The following is a 24,222-nucleotide window of genomic DNA, read 5'->3' on the forward strand; positions in this document are numbered from 1 at the left end:
ATGAGACTGCTCACAACCACCCATAACTCCAGCTGCAGCTGCATGAGACCTTATACCTTGGGCCTCCCAGGGCACCTGCATTTACACACACACACATGCACATAATTAAAAATAAATTTTCTTTAAAATCCTAATAAACAGACATTATTTCTCATTTGTCTTTTCCTGGAGTGTTTGAGAAACCAGTCCAAGTGATGAAAAGTATAAGCAAACAGAACTGGAGAGAAGGCTCAGTGGGTAACAACAGCGCTTTCCTTGGAAGCATGAGGGCTTGAGTTCAAATCCCCAGACCCACATACAAAACCTGCTCCTGTAAGCACAGCACAGTGGGAAGCACAACAGGAGGCTTGTTGGAGCTTGCTGGCTGCTGAGCTAGCTCCAGGTTCTGGGAGGGACCCTGTCTCAAGAGAATAAGGCAGACAGAAATGATAGAAGAGGACCCTGGCATTCTCCTCTGGCTTCCACCCCTGAATACACATGTGCACACACATTCACAAATGAAACACTCACGTGTTAAAATATATTTCTTTTCTTTATATCATGTGGGGAAATACTTTTTACAAATGAAACACTCAAATATTAATTTGATCATCCTGCTGTCGTGAGGGATGAGAATGACACCCCCCCCCCACTCCCACAACCCTCCCTTAGTCTTAAAACAAAACAAAAAAGGGGTACTGGGTTCTGGGATATCCACAGATAGAATCTAGTCAGATAAATGAGCTTGGACTTTCACTATCTCATACAAGATCAGGAAGTTTTTGGAATTCCTTTTGCCAAGTGAAACTCTAAAAGTGCAACAGATGTAAATTAAACCCACTTATCAAAACAAAGATTCTCTGACCATCTGCTTACTGCTATGCCAAGGGTCATTTCTGCTGTTTTTGTCCAGCACAATTTGTGAATGAATCTAGCACTTGATTGTCTGGGGGGGGGGGGGGGTTGTTTTTTGAGACAGTGTATCGCTATACATCCTTGGCTGGCTCTCCCTATGTAGACCAGGCTAGCCTCAGACTTCCACTTGCCTCTGCCTCCTGCATGCTAGGACTAAAGGCATGGGCCACCACACCCTGCTTGATAATTTAATTTTATGTTTTGATAGTAAGACTACTTAGACACATCAGACTAATGCTGTAACTCCATAAAGAAAAACTCAGAAAGTCCTTTTCAAAGAACTGCTCAGGGAACAGGTGACATGGATGGGAGTGTGGTTCTCTTTCTTCCAACTCTATTAACAGCTTTCATCTTGCTTCCTAAAAGTTATAGTTCTTTGGGGATGGAGGGGGTAAGACAGGAGTCTCTCTTAGACAAACTGACCTGGAATTTACTATGTAACCCATCAAACTCACTTGCTCTTTCTGCCTCTGCCTCCTGAATGCCAGGATTACAGGCGTGAGCCACAATGCCTGGCCATGCTACTTTATTACCGGGAAACGCAGATAAGAATTGCATAAGATACTTTTCCAGCAATTTCTACACACAATTATTCCAACTAAATAACTAAACTATCTGAAGATCTGCTCATCAGTTTTGACTATGACATGTAAGCATTTAAAAATGTAAGTACCCATTTTTCCACTCTTTCTGGAAAAGCACACCCATCCCAGACTTTAAATTCCATTTAGAAAATGAATTCAAGGGCTGAGATCAGGATCTATCACTGTTGTAAAATACTTGCCTCCAGCATGCACAAGGTTCAATCACAATTATTAAAAAAAAAAAAAAAAAAAAAAAAGTATGCCTAAGTCTTCTAGTTGTAAAGAAAGAACACTTAACTTACTTGGAGATTCAAAAAGCAATACAGCTCAGCTGAATACCGTAGGAGTCGGAAAGTTCTGTGTTTCACATTTAAGTTTAAAATAATTTAGAGGAAATAAAATTCAAAGGCAGTTCTTGAGTCACACAGCCACATTTCAAACACTCAATTACATGTGCCTCCTGGCTGCAGTATGACAGTCTAGACAGAACCATTTCTATCCCTGGGGAAACTCTATTGAGCGGTATTTGGAACTACTGGTACCTTGATTTCTGTGAACTTAGATGCCCTTGTTTGCAAAATGTACATTTAATATAACTTTAATCAAAATATTCTAATTTTAATCAAATAATGTATAAAAGGTAAAAATGGTGTTTATTTAAGAAGGAACAAACTATTATTACACTCTAGAACAGGCATGGTGGTTCATTTCTGGCATCCCAGTACCTAGGAAGCCAAGGCAGGGGGATGGCTCTGAGAAGCCAGCTTGGGCTACAGAGTCTCAAAACACCACACAGAAAAAAAAAAAAAAAATTCTAAGTGCAATCCTGCATTTTGTTCTATGACTGTGACCCTGAACCAGTCCCGTGGATCGTTCTCTGGAAAGTTTTAAGAGTTAAGCAGAAGGGTACAAAGGTCCATGGAATGAACAACGAGCCAGTTCCTGTTGTCCATCCTCAGCATCCCTCCAGAAGCCCGAGAAGACAGGCTCCGTACAGTCCATGCCCTGATGACTGCTATTTTTAAAGGGTCTTAAAAGATTACCAGCATGTCTTTCTGAAACTGTATATACTGTCATTAGATACTGCAAGCCCCTACTCCACAAGATCTCAAATTTTTAATCGACCCTAAAGGAACACTATCTTGTCAGATGATAGTTTTCTCTAATAAGCACTCAAACCAAACTGCTTGAAAAGCACATGTGGGTTTAAAAACAATATTAGGACAGCAACTTTTAAAAAACAATTATCAGCTAACTATGCTTTGTTTAGCCGGGCTGCTGGTGTACCTCTGCCAGGGTCTCAACCAATTAAGAACTGCTGTGGAGAACTGTACCATCCTGGCCAGAAGCATGCCTCTTTAACAGCTGCTCCTAGGGAGCCAGGAAATTTACTAAAACCAGTCTTTACTGCGTCCAGAGTCAGCCTCCAATGAGGAGTGAACCAACAGCCCCCACAAGTCACAAAACCAGGTCAGAGCTGCTACAGGCTGTGCGGCTGTGCGACATAGCTCAAGTTCCCAGGCTAACTTGGAGGCGCTGGAGGGCCGGGAACTCAAATGGGAATAGAGCAGTGAAATCTTGCTCAAAGCCTGAATTTTGTTTTGTTTTGTTGTTTTAAAAGGAATGTTATTCCAGAATGGATTCCTTTTCTTCCGGGTCTGTCTGTTCCAACTGACTCTGCCACAACCATGGTGCCTCCCCATTCCCATTGCCCCACCTCTTGCCACATTTATAAAAAAGGAAAAAAAAAAAAAAAAGTGGCATATTCCCTCTCCCCTAGCTTTTCCTAGTAAGGCCTGGAAACTGGAGGAAATTCAAATCAAATTAGTTGTACATTAAAAAATAAACAGACAAGCATCAAGGGTGGCTACCCAACAAAGCCCTCACCAGTTCCAAAATATGATTAAGCCGGGGAGGGAAGGGGGGGAGGGGGGACTAGCCGGGATGGAGATAAACGTGCGCATTTTTGGCCCCAACGTCAGCCTCATAGCGGCCAAATTCTACATTTTGTTTAAAGAAAACGCTGGGCCTGAGAGAAAAGAAAATAAAAAGTTGTAACTTTTAAGGAAGTCTGCAATCGGCACTGTCTGGATAAAATGCCAGTGCTTCCTTCGTCTGGGATCGCCCAGTGGGAGCCGAGATTCGAAAAATCTCCAAGCCCAGCCGCTCACTCCGGGAAGGCGCCCGGCCAGCGGCGCCGCCCGGCGGCCCAGCCAGGTCTCCCGGGACGGCCGCAGAGTCCCGGGGCTCCCGCCGCCCGGCGCTGGGGACGCTAGGCGGGCACGGCCCCGGGCCCCGCTTTCCGGAGAAGTGACAGGCCCTTCCCACGGCAGCTCGCCCCTGCCTGCCATCCGAACCAGACGGTCCCGCGGCCCGCCCAGCCCGCCGGCCGCCTCGGGGCGCGGATTCCACCCGCTCCGTCTCCCGGCCGCCCCACCCCCGGCAGGGGCGCCCCTCGAGGCTGACCGACTGACCCGCGCTCCGCTGGCCCACACGCACCGGGTCGTCCTCTGCTTCCCGCCGCGCCCCGCTCCCCCGCCCGAGCCTGCAGCCGCCTGGCTCGCCGAGTCCAGCGGCGGCCGCCGGTTCCCGCCCCCAGCCCGGGGGGAGCCCAGGGGGCAGGACCGGGAGGGAGGACGTGGCGCGCAGAGGTGGCCAGCGGCGGGCCGGGAGTGTCCCCAAGAGGCCCTGGCGGGGGCGGGGGCGGCCGGTCGCCCAGAGACCCTCCCTGCAAGCATCCCGGGTCCCGGGTCGCAGCCCGGCGCCACCAAGGGGGCAGAGGCGTCCCCGACCCCCAGCTCCGCGCGCACGCACGCCCTCCTCCCTCCACCATATGGAAATCTACAGCCTCCCAAAGTGACACGTCGAAGATTCCTCGGCCTGGCCGCGCGCCCTCCCCCTCCCGGGCAGCGGTCCTGCCGCGGGGATCTGGGCGGGGGAGCGGATTCCTCGGAGCGACGGGCCGGGGAGGAGGGGAGCTCCGCGCCCCGCATCCTCCGCTTTCTTCCCGGGCGAGCGGGGGCAGGCGGGGCCGCCCCCTCCCCGGCCTGGAGCTTCGGGTAGCGGAGCGGTCGCGGGGCGACCGGGACTCCGCAGCCAAGTTTTCCTCGGGCATCCTGGAGTGCTCCGGGGCCGGGAGCGCACTCGGGCGGACTCGGTGTCCGGCCCGGGCTCCGAAGCGCGGGGACCCCAGCGCGACCGTGGGTGGCACGTCCCCAAGCAGCCCGCCGCGCTCGCACGCCTTACCTCCCCTCGGGCTGAAACGGGGCTCCGGGCGCCCGCAATCCGGGTCGCCCACGCCGTCCCAGCCAGCCGCCCGCGGGATCCCCGCCGCCCCCTGCGCCGCTGCCGCCGCCGCCGCCGCCGCCGCTGCTCTCCGCCTCCTCCTCGGGCCGCCGCCGCCGCTCAAATAACTACCAGGAGGGTTTGCTGGGGGATTCCGCCATGTCAATGATGTCGGGACCACATGGGGATTCGGGGCCCGCCCACTGCCGTACGCCTCCGAGTACACGCGCAGCCACAAGTGCAAGCTTCTTGTAGCCTGGCGAGGCCTCCCTTTCCCCTAAGCCAGGCCTGGCTACACACAAGCTCATTTTGGTTCAGCCAGATAGAGAAGTCTGAACTGCAGGGAGTTAGGAGACTCTGAACGAGGTGCTGATGGCCGAAGCGTCACTAGGAATGCAATATTTGCTCAGTAATTATTAAAGCTGACTTGATAGTTTTCACACATATTTCCTTTTTCAGCTGTAATCACCAGAGGAATCTTTCAGCAATTTGTCACTCCTTTAACTTCCCACAGCATTCTGATCATGCGGCTAATTAAGCATGGGCAAATTTTGTGATATCAAAATTTAAATGTCTATGTTCCCTTTCGGTACCGGCTAAGCGCCTTTACCCTTAAGAGTAAACACTGCTTCTTTTTAGTTTTGATTAATACTTAGTTTGGGCATACTTTATTTCTGTTGAATGAGTGAATTTGTGTGTGACGTCAGGTACACATACGTCATGGCTTTTGTGTGGGTAAAAAACTTGAAAGTCAGTTCTGTCTACTTTATGTGGGTTCTGGGGATCCAACTCTGGTTGTCAGGCTTGAGCAAGTCCCTTTGCACACTGAGCTGTCTTGCTGGTCCTAAAGACTGCTTCTGGTTGCTTATCTGGATTTTATGTGTCAAATGCTGTTGATTGGGTATGAATTAAATATGTAATATATTCCTGTTTCACGGGCTTTATCGAAAGGGTTTCTGGAAGCAGGGATATTAGCTCAGATATGGAACTCTCCTTCTCTATTACTTAGGTATTCTGAACAACTCCACCAAGCATCTTATATTAAACTGCTCTACAAAGACCAAAAAGGTGGGCTGGAGAGATGGCTCAGAGGTTAGGAGCACTGACTGCTCTTCCAGAGGTCTTGAGTTCAATTCCCAGCAACCACATGGTGGCTCACAACCATCTGTAAAGAGATCTGGCACCCTCTTCTAATATATAATAAATAAATATTTTTTAAAAAAGACCAAAAAGGATCTATCACTCTTGTTAGCTTAAAACATAATAGTAAATACTATTTTATTAAAATCCAAGGAAACATATGAACCCTAAGAAACAGCTCTTTCCCTGATGGAATTTGCAATTTTTTAATTTTTACTTTTAATATAGTGAGTACAGACAAACTGAACCCTCTCTCCTCATCCATGTTGATATCCCCAAAGGGTGCTTGAATCTATCCTTCTAAAATACAATTCTAGTCCTAGATCTTGGCCCTATCTGGAAGGAAAACATGCTCTAAGCAGTGGTTTCCTCAGTGCCCACAGAGCTCAATTCCAAGGTTTCAGGCTCTGGCCACACATTCTAAGTTTGGGCCAATGCCTTCTCCCTCTTCCCTTAGCCATGCCTTTCAGCCTAGTTTACCTCTCCTGGCTCCCAAAGACATTCTGTCTTTGGGAATGTTTAGGGAGGGCTCCCTAAACATGCCTTCTTCTCTTTGTCCAGGGTCATCTTACTCATCCCAGAGTTCCAACCAAAAGTACTTGCTCTCTCCCAGCCTCCAGCCCATAGTTCTTTTCTCCAAAATTATTTTCAGTTCTTGCATTGCTCCGTAGCTTATCTCTTCCACTTGGCTAGGTCATGGTCATTTCTTCTTCTCTATGTCAACCTAGAGGTGTCTTTTGAATACAGAACCCCTTTTGTTTGGGGAATAGATTGATTACAAAGTGTGTGGGAGAATTTGAAGGACGAGATAAATGGGCAAACTTCAGAGGAAGAAAGGCTAAGTCCAGGAATTAAAGGACAAGCAAAAAAAGATCAGAGGAGACAGAAAACTTAAGAGGATAGACCTAGTTCTGCCTGTTTCTTCCACCAAACTGACTGGTGCAGCCAGAGTTTTCCTGCCTGGCCCACAGTCAGGTCAAATCTCTCTCACCGCCAGGCCCATAGACGCTCAGACCCAGCCAAGTAAACACACAGAAACTTACATTGTTTAGAAACTGTATGGCTGTGGCAGGCTTCTTGTTATCTAGTTCTTCTATCTTAAATTAACCCATTTCTATTAATCTATACTTTGCCACTTGGTTCGTGGCTTACCTGTACCTTACATCTTCCTTGTCATGGCGGAGGCTGGCAGTGTCTCTCTCCTCAGCCTTCCACCTCCCAGAATTCTCTTCTCTGTTGTCCCGCCTATACTTCCTGCCTGGCCACTGGCCAAACAGCATTTTATTTATACAAAGTGATATTCACAGCACTTCCCCTTTTCTTTCTTTCTTTTTTTTTTTTTAAAGGAAGGTCTTAACTTTTACATAGTAAAATTACATATAACAAAACAATTATCAAGCAAGAATTATAGTTACAATATCTAGTCTATTTGTTTTGGCAAAATTAAACAAAATATTCTATCTATCCTATATTTGTGAGTCTAAGGTTTTGTATCTAACTTATCTTTTATCATAATTGAGGAAATTATAACTATCTAGTCTTCAACTACATCAAAGACCTCAGAAGGATATATTATTACCTGAGAAATGGGAGAAGATGCAAGCAACTTTCGGGAGTCTTGCAGGGTAGACAGAGACAGCTGGCAGCCTGGACTGTCACCTAATGTTCCTTTGTAAAGTTGGGGCATTTGTCTTCAGCCCACAGGGCTAGAGTCTCTCGGTCACTTCTCTCAGTGTCCTGTAGAACGTCTGGCAGTTTCCTCTGTGAAGTAGGAACCTGAAGGACCATTTTGTCAAGCAAAGTTCAGTGGTCACCTTTCTATGGGTCCTGCATGTCCAGTTGATCAAGCAGTCCAGGCAAGAACAGTTTCTTGCCCAAATGGCTATTTTCGCCAAGGTGAAGATAAACTCCATATGAAGTGTCTTCGATGCCCATCCTCCTCTCTGAAGTAAATTGGTGCTGCCATGAGCAGACATGTCTCACTGTTAAAGTCTAAATTTTTAAAATATTTTAAATGCCATATTTTGTAGGTCTTTGTAGTTTTTGAAGATTACCTATCTATCTGAAATAGCTCTATGTATATCTATAAGATTAACTAGCATGGCTACAAGTATGATTATCATAATAATTAGATGACTAATTATTAATCTATTTTTAATTATCCATTACAATTTTAAATGAGCTATACAAACATAATATCTTAAACAAGAGTAGAAATATACACACAGTATAACAAAATTAACTTTAAGTTTGTATCAATAGACTAAAATCTATACCAATGTAAAACATTTTAAACAAGTTGTTGCTCTTTAAAAGTAAGTTCATTAATCTCCCCTTTCATCCTATTATATCTATACCATATCCCCTTTTCTTTTTTAGAAAGAGATCACATTTATAATCAACCTGATTTAAATAAAAATATTGGTTTTTCTCTGTCCCACACCAGAGGGCTCTTCTGACTTGGGACACAAAAATCTCTTAACCTTTTATTTTAGCAATATGCCTGGCTTTAGAGAAGGAGTGAGCCAATTCCATCTCCAAAGCCAGCTTGGTATATTTGGGAATTTGGGCATAGTTTTTCTTACTACTTCCTGCTGGAGGAGGGTGCTGTATCTTATGGGGACATAAAGAAAATTTTAGGATTATGGAGTAGTCCCTGAGGGTAAACCTTTTGAGCCAGTTGCCTTGAAACCATTTTGGATGTTGGATCATTTGGGCCATGGTGTCATCATTCAGGTGGTCTTGGCTGATCAAACCTGATGTATCTTAATCTGGAACAAATCCACAGCCTCTGGCTTTCTGTGGAAACAAAAGCAGAGACTCTTTTCCAAAGCAACATATCCTTACATCCAAATTTTGAAGTCAAGGTACCTTTAAAATTTACATATTTGTTTAACTCAACAGCTTTTATGATCAAATCTTTTTCTGCAGTTAAAAATCCCAAAGACAACACAAACCAGATTCTCTGTGTAATATCCACCTTTGTAAGACTGAAACGCAGCCACTTGCTGCTGGCTCCGCCCACTTCAGCTTCCCAACATGGCGGTGGTACAGTTTATCGCCAGCTCTGGGTCTGGCTTTTTTTGTTTGTTTGTTTTTTTAACTAGCAAAGGCTAAGTCCACCATGCAGCAGAGTAAAGTGCTGCTTGTAGACTCCTCATTCCCACCACGCTGCAGGTCAGACGCACATGCCAGGAAGCTCAAACCAGCAGGCTGCTGCTAATTTGAGAGAGACAACTAGGAAGCTGTTTTTAGCTCCATTTTAGAATCTTTTTTCTCAGGTTTTAGGTGGAAACTCTTGCCAACACGTTGGGTACCATTTGTAGTTAGTGTTTTCCTGCCTGGTCCACAGTCAGGACAAATCTCTCTCACCCGCCAGGCCCATAGACGCTCAGACCCAACCAAGTAAACACACAGAAAATTATATTGCTTACAACTGTATGGCCATGGCAGGCTTCTTGCTATCTAGTTCTTCTATCTTAAATTAATCCATTTCAATTAGTCTATACTTTGCCACTTGGTTCGTGGCTTACCTGTACCTTACATCTTCCTTGTCATGGCGGCAGCTGGCGGTGTCTCTCTCCTCAGCCTTCCACTTCCCAGAATTCTCTTCTCAGTTATCCTGCCTATACTTCCTGCCTGGCCACTGGCCAAACAGCATTTTATTTATACAGAGTGATATCCACAACAGACTGGATTTCTCTTTATAAAGAAGAGTCAACACAGCCAGGTGTGGTGACACCTCCCCAGTAATCAAAGCCTCTGGAAGCTCAGTCCAAGGGCAGCCAGAGATAAGGGCTTGTCTCAAATCCCAGCTTTCAAGAAGAATCAATGGATCATGATGCACTAACTTAAAATGCATGTCCATATGTATGTTTTAGTCATCTTCTTCCCTTGCAAGCTTAATACTAGAGAAGAAACATAGTAAATGCTTGCAAACAGTAGCAAATCGTGAAAAAGAAAAGGCATAGACATCATAACCACACACAAGTTACTAAAGTCCCCTGTGGCTGAATTTTCTTATGACACTGTGCCTTTGTTTCCTGGTAAAATCACAACCTCCAGCACATGATACTCAACAAATAAATATTAATTCCTCCTTGAATGAGTGAGCAAATGGATGAATGAGTGAGTGAGTGAATGAAGCTGTACCTAGAGGTATTAATGAAACAGAAAATTAGAAGCTTCAAAGAAAAGAGGGACTTTTGATCAAGGGCTCCTGACTGCTGAGGGACTTAGCCTTCACACAATGGGAAACACTGGGATTATTGAGGCGTGAACTGATTGAAACAGGTTTCAAGGTTGATTGTTTTCACAGCAGGATATAGAACAAAGCTTGAGTCAGAAACATATTCTAAACCTAGTTGGGAAATGAACACTGGGCCCAGAGTCATGTTCCTGGAAATGGAAAGAAGGGCCTCAATCTAGTGATGATATCCACTACCTGGTGTCAGCAATCTGGACCACCAGCTGCCCTGCATCCCAAATTATGAAACCATGTTTACGGTTAAGACTCTACTCCTGAAGAGTTTAGGTTTTACTTAAACCAAAAAATAGTATCAAAAGAAGATGTTTCAAAATGAGGATGTTGACACCAGACTCCTAACACAAGCCAGGCCTTAAATCCCAGAACTCAGGAGGCAGAGGCAGGTGGAGTTCTGGGAGTTCGAGACTACAGAGGAAGATGCAGGACACCCAGAGCTACAAAGAGAAACTCTGTCTTGAGAAAAGAAAAGAAAAATAGGTAACACAGTTTAAAGACATGGAGAGTGTGGGCTGCCCCATACAGAAGGATGTAAAGCGAACCTTCCGAACTCGATTCACATTGTAACCAAAGGAAGGCAACACTAACTGAGGGTAAACACAAAAGCATGAAGCCTTGCAATATTGTAGTCCCACCAGTTTGGACCTGGGAGGCTTTCAAGGGCAGATGTGGCTGATGTACCCAGGTTCTACAAGCCCCAGCTGTTGCCCAGCCTCGGCATCCTTCCTCCCAGGGTAGCTGAGGCTACAGCATAGGCAGGCTCAGGCTTGCTCTCGTTTTGCAAGCTAATCTTAGCTTTCAAACAGAGCATTAACTCTTCTCACCCACAGGTGATCCTGGTGTCTGCTTTTAGATGAGCGGTAACAAAACGCCAATCCGTCCTTTCTGAAGACCATTCAGAATGTACCAGAATACTGACTCAAGGATGGTCAATTGAGTTCACAGTACAATAGAAAAGGAGCACAGCAACTTCAGTGAAATAGATTCTTCAAGAACAATTCAGCTAGGTAAAGCTGTGGTTCTGCCTTCTCTATTATTGCTCAAGGCAAAACACGGACAAATTTTATACAAGTGTTTAAAAATAAGAAGGACCAAAACATCTCCAATAAGATCTGCCACACAGTTACCAGAATGATTAAGAAAGAAGCAAAAATGGTTCTCAAGTCTGGTGATTCTGAGCCCAGAGTTAGCACACATGCAGCCGGGAGACGAGCATCCAGCGTCACTCCCCAGGAGCTTTGGCCTAGAATTTTCCAAGCAGGCTAGGCTGGCAGGCCATGAAGTCCAAGGGATCCTCCTGTTTCTTCCTTCCCTGAACTAGGATCACAAGTACATGCCATCACATACATCTCTCTGTGTGTGGGCACCAGAGATCAAAGCTAGGTTTGCACAAATGTGGCAGCACTTTACCAAATGAGGTGTCTCCCCAGCCCTCAGGTCTTACTCTGTCTCCCAAAGCAGCATCTTTTCGTCCGCATCCTAAGACCTGAGCAGTCAACCTTAGTCCCAAGACCACCAAAGGAGAGGGAAGTGCCTCCTGTGGCAGCAACCCTCATCACCAGCTCCAGCTCCAAACCAAGGCGGAACTGCCTCTGCCGCTGGCAGGCAGGAAACTGCCAATGCCCACCTTCCACCTACCCGAAGAGCCTATTCTCCTGAATGAATGTCTGAGACACACAGACGTCTTCAAGCATGTCCTACCACTCTGGAGACCCACTTGTTCATCTCTGAGAGCTAGGGATCCAGTTTCTGATCTGGTACTTCAGGCATGATCAGAATACAACCACAGTGGTTCCTGTTCTGGCCCCAGTGTGGATGATGTTAACTTTGTTAGTAAATTTAACCCCATTAACTCATGCTTTTGTGCCACAAAAACATGTCAAGATGCACACTGTATATTCAACTGATACAATCTTAAAATGAACTTAATTGATGGTATACTTAATTTTATTAAATTTTATTTATGTTGCTTCCTCCCATTTCAGCTAATTAAGACTTTTGGAGTCCCACCACATACTGGTTCACATCAGCTGTCAACTTGACAGAATCACCGGAGAGTTGGGCCTCCTGGGCACATCTGTAGGTGATTATCCTGATTATGTTAATTAATTGACTTGGGAAGACACATCTTAATTGTGGGTGGGACCATTTCCTGGGCAGGGGATCCTGAACCAACCGTATAAAATGGAGAAAGCAAACCGCCTGCTAACAAGCTTTCGTTCTGTTCCTAAACAGTGGAAGCAGTGGGACGAGGGCCTGCCTCCGTGCCTTTCCTGCCCTGATGGACTCTAGCTGCCTTGTGCTGTCATTCTAAATAAATTGCATTTGTCAGGGTATTGTTTTTAATTTTAATTTTATTTTATTTTATTTTATTTAATTTTATTTTATTTTTGCCAGAGCTGAGGACCGAACCCAGGGCCTTTTGCTTGCTAGGCAAGCACTCTACCACTGAGCTGAATCCTCAACCCCTTGTCAGGGTATTTTATTGCAGCAACAGAAAAAGAAATCAAGACAATCAACCAACATCTTTTCTTAGTGTTTTGACATTGATCAAGATGGTAAGAATGCTTTCCATATTGCCATTGAAGTCATTAATAAAGTCACAAAGCCAAAGACACACCAGTAAAAACTGCTCTTGTGAGACATAGTTATTTAAGAATCTGACTATATCCACCACATTGACTTGCTCTGAAATGTGTCACCTCAGGAAAGCAGGTTAGTCTAACCATATCTGCATGGAGATTGACAACTTTCATGCCTACCCTCCCATCTGATTTGCTACTATGGTCATTATCTCTTTCTATGGAGTCAAGAATACTAAATTATATGCCCATATATATTCCTTCCTAGCTGTTGTGGATTCAAAATGCTTTGGGGGGAGGAGGTCTGTCCTAGTCACTTGGATATTCTATAAAAGAATGCCATATACTAGGTGGCTTAAACATCAGAAATGTATTTCAGGCAGCCCCGAATGGGGAATCCAAGATCAATGCACTGACTGATCTTTTGTAGGGTGAAGATTAGATTCTGGCTATGTGTCCATGAAGGAGAGCCAAAGAGAGGAAGGGAAGGGAAAGGAAGGGAGATCAAGTACAAATGGAAGGCCATCACTCCCTTTCTGAAGTTCTTAATCACCGACATGCCCTGTCTCCAAATCCCATTACACAAGAGGCTGAGATTTGGGGGTGGGGGGTGGGGTGGACACAAACAGTTAGCTCCTTCACAGAGAAATAAACCAAGGAAGAGGTTTAGTTTGAGCAGTTGGGCTCTAATAGAAACAGTTCAGGCCAAGGAAGATTCTGAGATTTCAACCTGAAAACAACAAACTCATTTGCAGAGACAACTCGGTTGTCTCTGGATTGCAAAGGGGGGTCGCAATAGTTAAAACTGTTTCTCATCCTCCAAGAAAAGTGTTTCATTTATTACTGTGTGTATGCTGGATGCACCTGCGTGTTTGGGGGGTGTGAGTGTGTTGGGGTGCATGTGTCCCACAGTGTAGTTAGAGTTTTCCTGCCTGGCCCACAGTCAGAACAAATCTCTCTCACCCACCAGGTCCATAGATGCTCAGACCCAACCAAGTAATCACACAGAAACTTACATTGTTTAGAAACTGTATGGCCGTGGCAGGCTTCTTGTTATCTACTTTTTCTATCTTAAATTAACCCATTTCTATTAATCTATACTTTGCCACATGGCTCGTGGCTTACCAGTACCTTACATCTTGTCACGGCAGCGGCTGGCGGTGTCTCTCCCCACCCAGCCTTCCACCTCCCAGAATTCTCTTCTCTGTTGTCCCGCCTCTACTTCCTGCCTGGCCACTGGCCAATCAGAACTTTATTTACACAGAGCGCTATCCACAGCACTAGTGTGCATGTAGGGTTCAGAGGACTGTCATAAGAAGGACCAAGCTTCAGCTGCAAGAGCTCTTATCCATCTGTCATGCAGGCCCTCCATCTTTTGTAGTCACTATAATATTTGTCTAAGTCCTTGGAAGCATAGGCTCTAATATTTCCTATATAATTCATGTGTCTCCAACCTTATTAGCCAGGGTGTCTAATTTAAACACATTAACACCAAGAAATACTCTTTCTCTATTTCAGTAACCACCATTATTATAGGACTTCAGAGGTGCCACAAATTTTCTCCAGTTCTTTCTAGAGGTTTCCTGTGGGTTTGTGAGTAACTTTTCCAGTTTGCGAACACCTGAGAAGACGATTTGGGAGCCCAGTCAGAGATCTCCTCTACATCTCTCCATAAAGCCATATCATCTTGACAGACTGCTTTCACAATGCCACATTGAGTTATACCATGACCAATGAAAGAGCCCTTGGCTTCCAGTATCTTATGGTCATTTGTCATTAATTCACTGAGTACCGACCATAATACAGATTGTGGATTAGAGCTGGGTCCCTACCACTAAGTCTTATGGTCTTAGAGAGACAATACATGGGTAAATGTATAACTCTACATTGAGAAAAGAACTGCAAAGGAAGAGATCTAGCCAAAACAGGAGAGGGCAGGAGATTGCTCAGATAGGAAACTCCACAGAAATGATGCAGAAGCTAAAACTTACCAGAGGAAGGAGGAAGAGGAGGAGGCTTGAACACTCAAGCCAGTGCAGAGTAAAAGCAGAAAGAAGGAAGGGGCTGAAGATGAGGAGAACTTAGCAGTTAGACACCTTGAATTCCAGTGGCTCTCAGATTGAGTGACCAGTGAGGACACTAGACTCCTGAACAGAGTTAGATCATGTGAGGCTTCGCAGGTCAGAGTGGAGATTCAGCTATTCTCTGAAAGCTAATGCAGATTGCTGCCTGCCTGTCTGCTTTGCCTGTCTGCCTGCCTGCCCTGCCTGCCTGCTCAGTTACTTACTTATTGTTGAAGCAATCTCATGTAGCTCAGGCTAGCCTTGAACTACTCACTATATAGAAAAGGACGACCTTGAACTTCTGATTCTCCTGCCTCCACTCCCAGTTGCTGGGATTATGGTTTTGTGCCACCCACCCACATTTATGCATTGCTGGGGATAGAACCTAAGGCTTCATGATTGCTAGGCAAGTACTGTACCAACTGAGCTACATCCCTAGCTCCCAAGATGGAGTTTAGAAGGGGGAATCACACGGTTTGACTTACTCCTACAAAATTATTGCTCTGTCCAGGCACCTGGACACCACGCAGAGAAGCCTTTCACATATATCAGGTAAGAAATGGTCTCTTAGTCTGGACTAGGGCAGCGGTGGTAAAGACAGACAGTAATGAATGAAACAAGACCAGGGCTGTCTTAGGAAAGACCTAAGCTCACTGACTTGTCATTGGAGGCAGAAAGCGGTGTGAAGAAATGACTTTCTCAGTTTTCACTTGTCCTTGGAACACAGACACTAATTCCTGAAGGCTAAACAGGTAAAGAACCAAGTCCCAGCTGTGGTGTACTTGAGCAAGCCTCCCTTCTCAGCCCTTGATCCATGACTGATGAGGGCAGCTGTGGCTCATTCTACCACAGACACTTTTCTGGGCTCTCAACACAGGAGCTTCTCAGGGGATAAGATTGCTTCCCAGCTTCTCCCAGCTTCTCCACCCAACCTTCCAGAGGCCTTCAGACATTCAACCCCAACCTTAGACCCAGTCTGTACTCCAAACAAATACCTTAGTGATGAGCCAAGAGTTACCACTTGCATTCCATCCTAGTTAGAGCAAAACACGATACTGTTAATCTTATCAAATGGAAAGGGCACTGGTGGACAGACCAGCAGCTTAACTGTTACCATGACAACCTTACTTGTGTGGAGCTCAGACTGTATCTGACACATATCTGTAGAGCTGAACATCAGAAGTCATTTACTTCTAATGTCTGGGTCCTATAGTGAACTAGCTCACTTGATAGCCCAAACATGTCTGTATTTTGTCCATAAAGATATCATAAGACTCGTCTCTAGGCTGCTCCGCTAGCCTAGTAACTCTATCAGACAGATGAACCTGATATGTATTGGGATTTGCTGCATATGCATGGCTCTAGTGACTCATTCTCCTCTGCCTCTTCAGAGTACGACTCACAAGTTTTCAAGTAGTACAGGAGATTACTGCACTGTTGGCCTGATGTCACTGAATTCTGTGATATTATAAAGATGAAGTTTCTCTCATCAAGAAGTATTCTCTTATACCTTATATCTGAGCTAGAGATGAACACCACCAGAGTTTATCCAATGGGCAGAGGCTGGGGATTCATACAATTTGATCACAATAAATCTATATAAATTATAAATTCATATATTTTTATCACAATAAATCACTGACAAAGTTCAATAAATATCTCTAAGCTCTTTCTCTCAGTGATCCTTATGTAAAAGTCCCTTTATTCTTGGAAGTTTGGTTCATGAAACATTCTCTCTCTCTCTCTCTCTCTCTCTCTCTCTCTCTCTCTCTCTCTCTCTCTCTCTCTCTTTCGGTTTTTGAGACAGTGTTTCTCTCTGTAACAGCCTTGCCTTTCCTGGAACTAACTCTTAGACCAGACTGGCCTGGAACTCACAGAGATCCTCCTGCCTCTGCCTCTGAGACCAGACTGGCCTGGAACTCACAGAGATCCTCCTGCCTCTGCCTCTGAATGCTGGGATTAAAGGCATGGGCCACCACTGCCCAGCATCATTTTTTTCTTGATGAAATGATATATTCTTTATTTAATAGGAATAAGGTAATTCATTTTGATTTCTTTTTGTCTTGGAAGCTAAGAAAGTTAGAGATAACATTTGTTCCCAATTACAGCAATTATCCTTAGCCTAGGGTTTCTGATAAGGCCATTATTCCTCTGTCTTTATTACGTAATTCTTATTCATTGGATCTTTATTTTAATTAACTGTGTGTGCTCTTCTACCTTTAGGAGAGGTAGGTATATTACTTTGGGCTATTTTGGTTTCAATGGATAAGAATCTCATTCAGAGTGAAGCAAAATAAATTACATATATACATATATACATATATACATATACATATATATACACATATATATATATATATAAAACAGTCTATGCTAAGCCTGGCTTAGAACTCCTGAGTCACACTAATACTGATATTACATGAAACTAGCTGTAGTCATTTTCAAAGTTCTTTAGTTCATATATAAATAAAAGTATACATTATGTACTTTTTATTTTATTGTTGAGATTATAATATAATTACATGTCTTCCTTCCCTTTCCTACCTTCAAGTCCTCCTGTATACTGCTCCCCACTCTTATTCAAATCCATGGTTTCTTTTTTCACTGTTATTGCATGCTCATATGTATATACATACATATTCCTAAATATACCCTGTTCAGTCTGTATGAGATTACTTGTGTGCATGCCTTCAGGGCTGACCGTTTGGCACTAGACAACCAATTGGTGTGTTCTTCTCTGTAGCTGAAGTTATCCTGTTCCTGCCTGGCTCCCATGGCCCTCAGACCCAACCAAGTAAACACACATAGACTTATATTGCTTACAAACTGTATGGCCGCAGCAGGCTTCTTGTTATCTAGTTCTTATATCTTAAATTAACCCATTTCTATTAGTCTATAAGTTGCCAAGTGGCTTGTGGCTTACTGGCACCTTACATCTCGCTTCTCCTGGTGGCCGGCAGTGTCTCTCTGCCTCAGCCTTCCACTTCCCAGAATTCTCCTCTCTCCTCCCACCTATATTTCCTGCCTGGCTACTGGCCAATCAGTGTTTTATTTATTAACCAATCAGAGCAACACACTTAACATACAGAACATCCCACAGCAGAGGGTCCCTCTCCTGTTCCCAGTTTTCCTCAGTTGCCTATAGTACTTTGTGTAGGGTTGAGCCTTGTGGGCTTTTGCCTGTCTACTTTGGCATGCCCATTGGTGTTGTCCTTGTTCAGCTCACATTTGGGCAGTCATGGTGCTGGGACTTTCTGGGTGTAGCTTTTGGTATTACTAAGAGACACAGTCTCAAAGCAAACTCCCTAAACCTCTGGCCCTTACAATCTTTCTGTCCCCTCTTCCCCAGTGTCCCCTGAGCCATAGGTTCAAGAGTGCTCTGTAGATGTATTGAGACAGGATCTCTTGTATCTGAGGCTGGCCTTGACTCTTTATATAGCCAAGGATGATCTTGAACTTCTGACCCTCCTGACTCCAGATGCTGAGATTACAGATGTGCACCACTGTATCTGCAGTGCTGCAGCAGAAACCCAGGAATGTCACCCCTCACCCAACTAAGCAGCATCCCCAGCCTCAGCTCATTGATTGTTCTTATTAGGGTAAGTTTTACTTACTTGACATATCTAACTAGCAACATTTCCTGTCTGGCCTTACAGTCATTATCCCAAAGAAGAAGAAGAAACTTCAACATTGTCTTTTCATTAGGTAACCTGTAACCTAAGTAAGGTTATCTTGAAGATTACATTGAAAAAAATAAAGTCTGATCACGTGCTATATTGGGGTTTTCCAGAACCAATATACTCTATATATTAGAAGAAAGAGAGAGCAAAGAGAGATTTTTTTTTAAAAGCTTTATTTTATTATGTATACAGCATGTATGACTGCAGGCCAGAAGAGGGCACCAGATCTCATTACAGATGGTTGTGAGCCACCATGTGGTTGCTGGGAATTGAACTCAGGACCTCTGGAAGAGCAGCCAGTGCTCTTAACCTCTGAGCCATCTCTCCAGCCCCAGAGAGAGATTCTTAACAAACAAGTTCACACAAACTATAGAATAGTCTAGCTGGCTGGAGCCCCAGAGATGTCTCAGCTCAAGTCCAAAGACAATTTACAGAAGTCCTTCTGGGAGGACACCAGCCTTTTCTGTTGTCCCTAATGATTGAATGAATTCCGTCTACATTCTAAAGAGGAGAGTGCCTTACTCAGAATACTGATTTACATGTTAATGTGATCAGAAGAAAGGCAGAGGGCCTCAGCCTCCATGCTCTATTCCCTCCTTCCTAGGAAAAAATCCTCTAATTCTGAGAATAAGGCTCTCATCAAGGGCTGATTTACCTGGACCCCCCCCAACTCACCCTGTCCCCTTCATCAGTGATACAAATCAACAGATTGCCAGCAGTTGGATTTTATCCGCCACCTCCACCTCAAGATGAAAACTGCACAAAGGATCTCGAAGCCTGCGGTGAGTTACAGTGATCTGGTAGGAGACTGGTGCTCCGCTTTCACAGCTTTGCTGGCTTACCACATGAACCCTCGTCCCAGTGACGGGGCCTTGATTCGCTGGGTGCATTTTGAGCATTTAGTAATGGAGTTGGCCTCCTCAGCAGTGGTTTTAGAGTTCCATACAGCTCACAGTTTCAGCTTGTACTGCATCCTTACCCCTCTGCGGGGACTTGAGCCTAGTTACAAGTCTAGAAGTCAAGAAGCAGGTTAGCATTGCCTTGCATAGCAACTGACTTGGGAGGCCATTACTGTTTCCTCAACACTGAAGGGCTAACAGCCTTAGATATGGTGAGAAAGCACTACGCTTTGAGTGGGGAGAACACTTACACTGAGAATTTCTCCGAAGAAGTCAGTTCACATGATTCTGCAAGATGCAAAAGAAATCCTATCTGCAGTAGAAAGCTGGGAAGCTGGGAGAGCTGAAGGGGCAGCTCCTGACACGTCACATCACGTTGTAGCATATCTGTTTTATTTTACACCATTAGCGTATATTCATCCTATAAAATGGTGAGTTTCACTGCGATATTTTCACACACGTGTATCATATTCTGTGTTCACTTTCATTCCCCCATCCTCCAAGGTACATTTTAATGTAAAACCCAGCAGATCTGAGACCCGAAAAGAGCTGGTGTACCAGTTCAAGTGTGAAGGCAGGAGCCCAGCGGGATGGTTGCTCCTCCAGCAGCAGGGCGGGAGCCCTCCTCACTCCTGGCCTTTTATACAGGCTGACTGCGGGGCACTCTGCTTTATCTCGTCCATAGATTCATATTCATCTCATCCAAAAACACCCTCATGGACACTTCCAGAATAATGCTGATAAAATGCCTCGACAACCTGTGACCATTATTGTCCTTAAGTGCCAGTCCAGCCTAGACTGTGAGGGACAGAGAGAGTGCTCACCTCTTCCTAGCTCTTCCACTCCTGGTAGCAAAGTGCTCTAGTAACTCCAGATCTCCAATATTCACATTGCAGTGTTCAGGAGAAGAGACTGTCTTCTGATAGACGTGGACAAAGAGCGTGGGCGTGACTGCCCTGGCCAGTACATCCAAGCCTTTGCCTGGATCTGACTATGTCACACAGTGATTTCTAAGCCAACTATAGTCACTCTGGTAAATAGGTACAGAGATTCCTTTACCCCATCAAGGCCCACCTCTGAAGTATAGCATAGGGTCAATTTCACCTCAACCAGGGACAAGCAATAATCAGGATCCTTCTCAAATAAACTCCAGCAAAGATTCCCAGAGCGAAGTGGGTACCAAGGGGCACTGGGCCAGGGAGGATGGGGAGGGGAAGGTGGAGAAAGGTAACTGTGAAGTGGGGACAGCTATGTGGATGGATGGGAGGCCCCAGAAGGTGGCCATGTTGTAAGGTAGACCTGTTGTTATGATATAGGGACATTTTCCACACAGAGAGTCCAGATCAAATTTCTTTGTGGGCACCAAGGAGATTGCTCAGTGGGTAACAGTGCTTGTTATCAAGCCTGGGGAGCTGAATCCAATCCCTGGACCGAGAGAACTGACTTCTACAAGTTGTCTTCTAATCTCCACCCACAACAGGTTCTGTAGTATAGCAGTTACCATATGCAACACACACACAGACACAAACACACGGAGAGAGACATAAATAAATGTAAAAACAAAAATAAAAAATAACCCCAGATATTTTCTGATTTGTCCCCCCCCAAAAAAAACAAACCAACCATCAACCCAACAAAACACAAAAGAAAACCATGACATGCTCTTGGATGGAAGAATGCACTTCAGAGCCACAGCATCGGCCTCAGTTTACCTGAGCCAGACTCTCCTTTTACAAGGGCATAGAAACATCTTTAGCAGCCCTGGCCTACCAAGGCCAGGCCATGTTTTGGCGCTGGAGACAAAGGAAGCAAGAGCTGCTGATTGTCCCATAAAAGTTCTCTTCCCAGGTGGTAGGCAACCTTCAGGACGATCCTGACAGAAGAGTGATTCCTCATGCAGGACTGCCAAGAAGAAGAGCTGGCCTGCAAAGGATGTGCGCATAGAGTAAAGGGTGAGCAGGGACAGTATGGGTAAACATGCAAAAATGCTCTGACTTTTGCACATCAACCAGTGATGGCTGGATCTGATCAACTGGGTGGGGTTTTCATCCACACAGGATTGGAGTACACAGGGGTGGGGCTCACTTTTAATCCCACCATTCAAGGGGCATAAGCAAGCAGATCTCTGTGCATTTGAGGCCAGCCTAGTCTACATAACAAGTTCCAGGCTGGCCTGCACTGCATGGTGAGATGCTGTCTTAAAATAAAATAAATAAAATAAAATAAAAATTCAAGGCATCATGGGCATTGGGAGTACTGATTGCGCTTTCCGGAGGATCTAGGTTCAAGTCTCAGCACCCACATGGCAGCTCATAATTGTCTAGTTCAAGGGGATCCAATACCCTTATAGAGGTACATGGAGGCAAAACACATAAAATGCACTAATATATATATATATATATATATATATATATATATATATATATATATATATATGAATCACTGAACAGCTTCCAATTTTTATAGGGTATTTACTTATTTTCAACAAAGCAACCCTTTTCCCACTGAAAATGCCCATGTGCTATCAGGTACGTACAGCCTTGGCTTTGCTGAGTCCATCCACAGCCCTTACAAAGCTCTGCTGCTTGGACGGTGTCTGGTGATGCACATCCTAGCTCCTTCTCAAAGCGCCCCTTTGCTCCCTCCATTTCACTCTCATCTGTTGAGTTTTCTACCTATCATGTGTAGGGCATGCGTGGAAAAGTCAAAATCAAACAGAGTAGGCACCCTCCTTTCATAGTCCAGCACCCCCAATCCACTCCACCCATGATTAGCTGACAAAAAGAACTGGGGGTGGGGGATTTGTCTCCCAGTTCCAGGTGGTACAGTTGGCTGTGGTGGAAAGCCCGGCCCCAGGAGTGTGAGGCAGCTGGCCACATCACAGCCACCGTCAGGAAGCAAAGAGAAACAGCAGCTAGTGCTGTACTGAACATGCCTTATAAAACTGTTAGGGGCGCTTGCAACACTTTGCAGAAGGCAAAGGAAACACTATGTGTGTTATTGTACTTCAACTTTGCAGTAACTCTTAGAGTCCATTGGTGTCGTTATGTCTTTACAGATGAAGAAAGAGAACTGAAAGGAATCATAGAACTTTCTGCAAGTTTTTAGTGTCAGTAAAGTTTAAATGGATTTTACAAGTAAATTAAAAGCACTATGCTGAGGCTTATTTACAGAAACACTAGAAAGAAACCTAGTTTTTAATGTCTATAATATTGCTTTCTTTTCAGAAAGAAAACTTTAAAACTTTAACTTAGCGCAAAAAGTAACAAACTTCATGGTGGCATTTTCTATACTTTGTTCTTCCACTCTTCCATCCAACACTGATCTTTGTTTATATCTTTTACTCAAAAGTAAACATGTCAGGGCTGGAGAGAGGGCTCCATGGTTAAGAGTTTGTGATGCTCCTCCACAGGCCCTGAGTTCAGTTCCCAGCACCCACACAGGGTGGTTCACAACCACCTGTGAGTCCAGCTCCAAAGGATCTGACACCCTCTTCTGTCCTCCATACGCATCTACATACCCACAAACTCATGTGCATGTGCACACATGTACACACACACATAAACACATAACCAAGTGTACACACACAGACACATAAACACATACACAGACAATGTACACAATAAACACATAACCACATGCACACGGACACACACACACACACACACACACACACACACACAAATGAAAAAAATGTAAAAGTAACTGTTGATTGTTTTGTACAAAGTTCCAGAAATGGTCTTTGTGTGTGCTAAATAAGATTTAATCAATTTATTTCATCAATGGGATCATATTGCCATATTTATTCTTGGATGTCTCATGGCTTTCATTGAAGATTCTATCCCAACGTTATCTCCTCACACCCAAACCAATCGACTATGTTTCTTTCATTTTGTCACACACCAAGTCAATTTTGTTTTCTTAATACATTTGCACCTTTTTGGTCTCCTGTCTATATTTAAGTTGAGCTAGCCTATCTGACCCTACAGTGATCAGGCTGGTCAAAAATACAGAGACTTTTTCAGGAGCCTCTGGACATCCACTTCCACGCTGGGATTAGCCCCCCAAGGCTTTCTCATCCCCTCTCACATGTCCATAATTCACCTCCATCTCTTCCCCCTGCACCGTAAATTCACATCTACACTTTTTTTTTCTGCTGCATGTTTTCATCTTTTTTAAAACTCAAAGTGGCAGTTTGTTTCCAACTACGTTTCATGAGGTTGCACGAGCTATCCTTCCTAAACTGCACTGACTATATTAGACACAGGCTTGCAAGTAATTCCCACTTCCCATTTGTTCCACTATTTTGTTCTTCGACTTCTTTTGCATTAATTTAACAAGATTTTGGCCAATCCATGTGGGTAGGGTAATTTAAGCTAGACTGAACAGACGTTATGCTAGCAAACTGAGACTTCATGCTATATGGCCTGGAATGCCCTAGTAGAGCTCATTGTCCCAGGTTCAATGCCCTCTTCCTGCTGTTTACCCTTAAAATGTGAACAGCCCAGGGCAGAGTAACACACTGCTAAGCAAGGCTGTAGTGAGAACGGTTGTACAAATCTGGTTAATTAAATAGCTCTGTTTATAGAGAGCCGTTCTCTGATCACAGAAGCCATCATCTTTCATCAGAGTGACAGTGGAGCCCTTGCAAGAGACCCCTGAGATCAGGACTGTAGCTGTTGATGTTCCCACACAGAAGAGGGGGATGCAGAGGGTCCTTGTACCCTCACCTGGGAATCCAGCCTCCCCCTCCTGGACTTCCAGCCAGCTTTCTGTAATGCTGACCTAATTGCAGGTGGTCTTATGGTCTCAGGTGGTGAAAAGTACAGGA

At 44.7% G+C, this 24,222-nt stretch overlaps 1 protein-coding gene across 2 annotated transcripts in view; it reads right to left on the minus strand.

The window, feature by feature from the left end:
* Fndc3b (fibronectin type III domain containing 3B) overlaps positions 1-4,803 on the minus strand; it is a 302,204-nt gene extending 297,401 nt beyond the window's left edge. For both annotated transcript variants that reach the window (XM_036190746.1, XM_036190745.1), the window contains exon 1: positions 4,725-4,803. The gene's annotated coding sequence lies outside the window, so the exon portion shown is untranslated. The remainder of the gene's footprint in view (positions 1-4,724) is intronic.
* Positions 4,804-24,222: the final 19,419 nt, after the last annotated feature.

Source organism: Onychomys torridus, chromosome 6 (genome assembly GCF_903995425.1).
Source record: "Onychomys torridus chromosome 6, mOncTor1.1, whole genome shotgun sequence".
Lineage (NCBI taxonomy): Eukaryota > Metazoa > Chordata > Mammalia > Rodentia > Cricetidae > Onychomys > Onychomys torridus.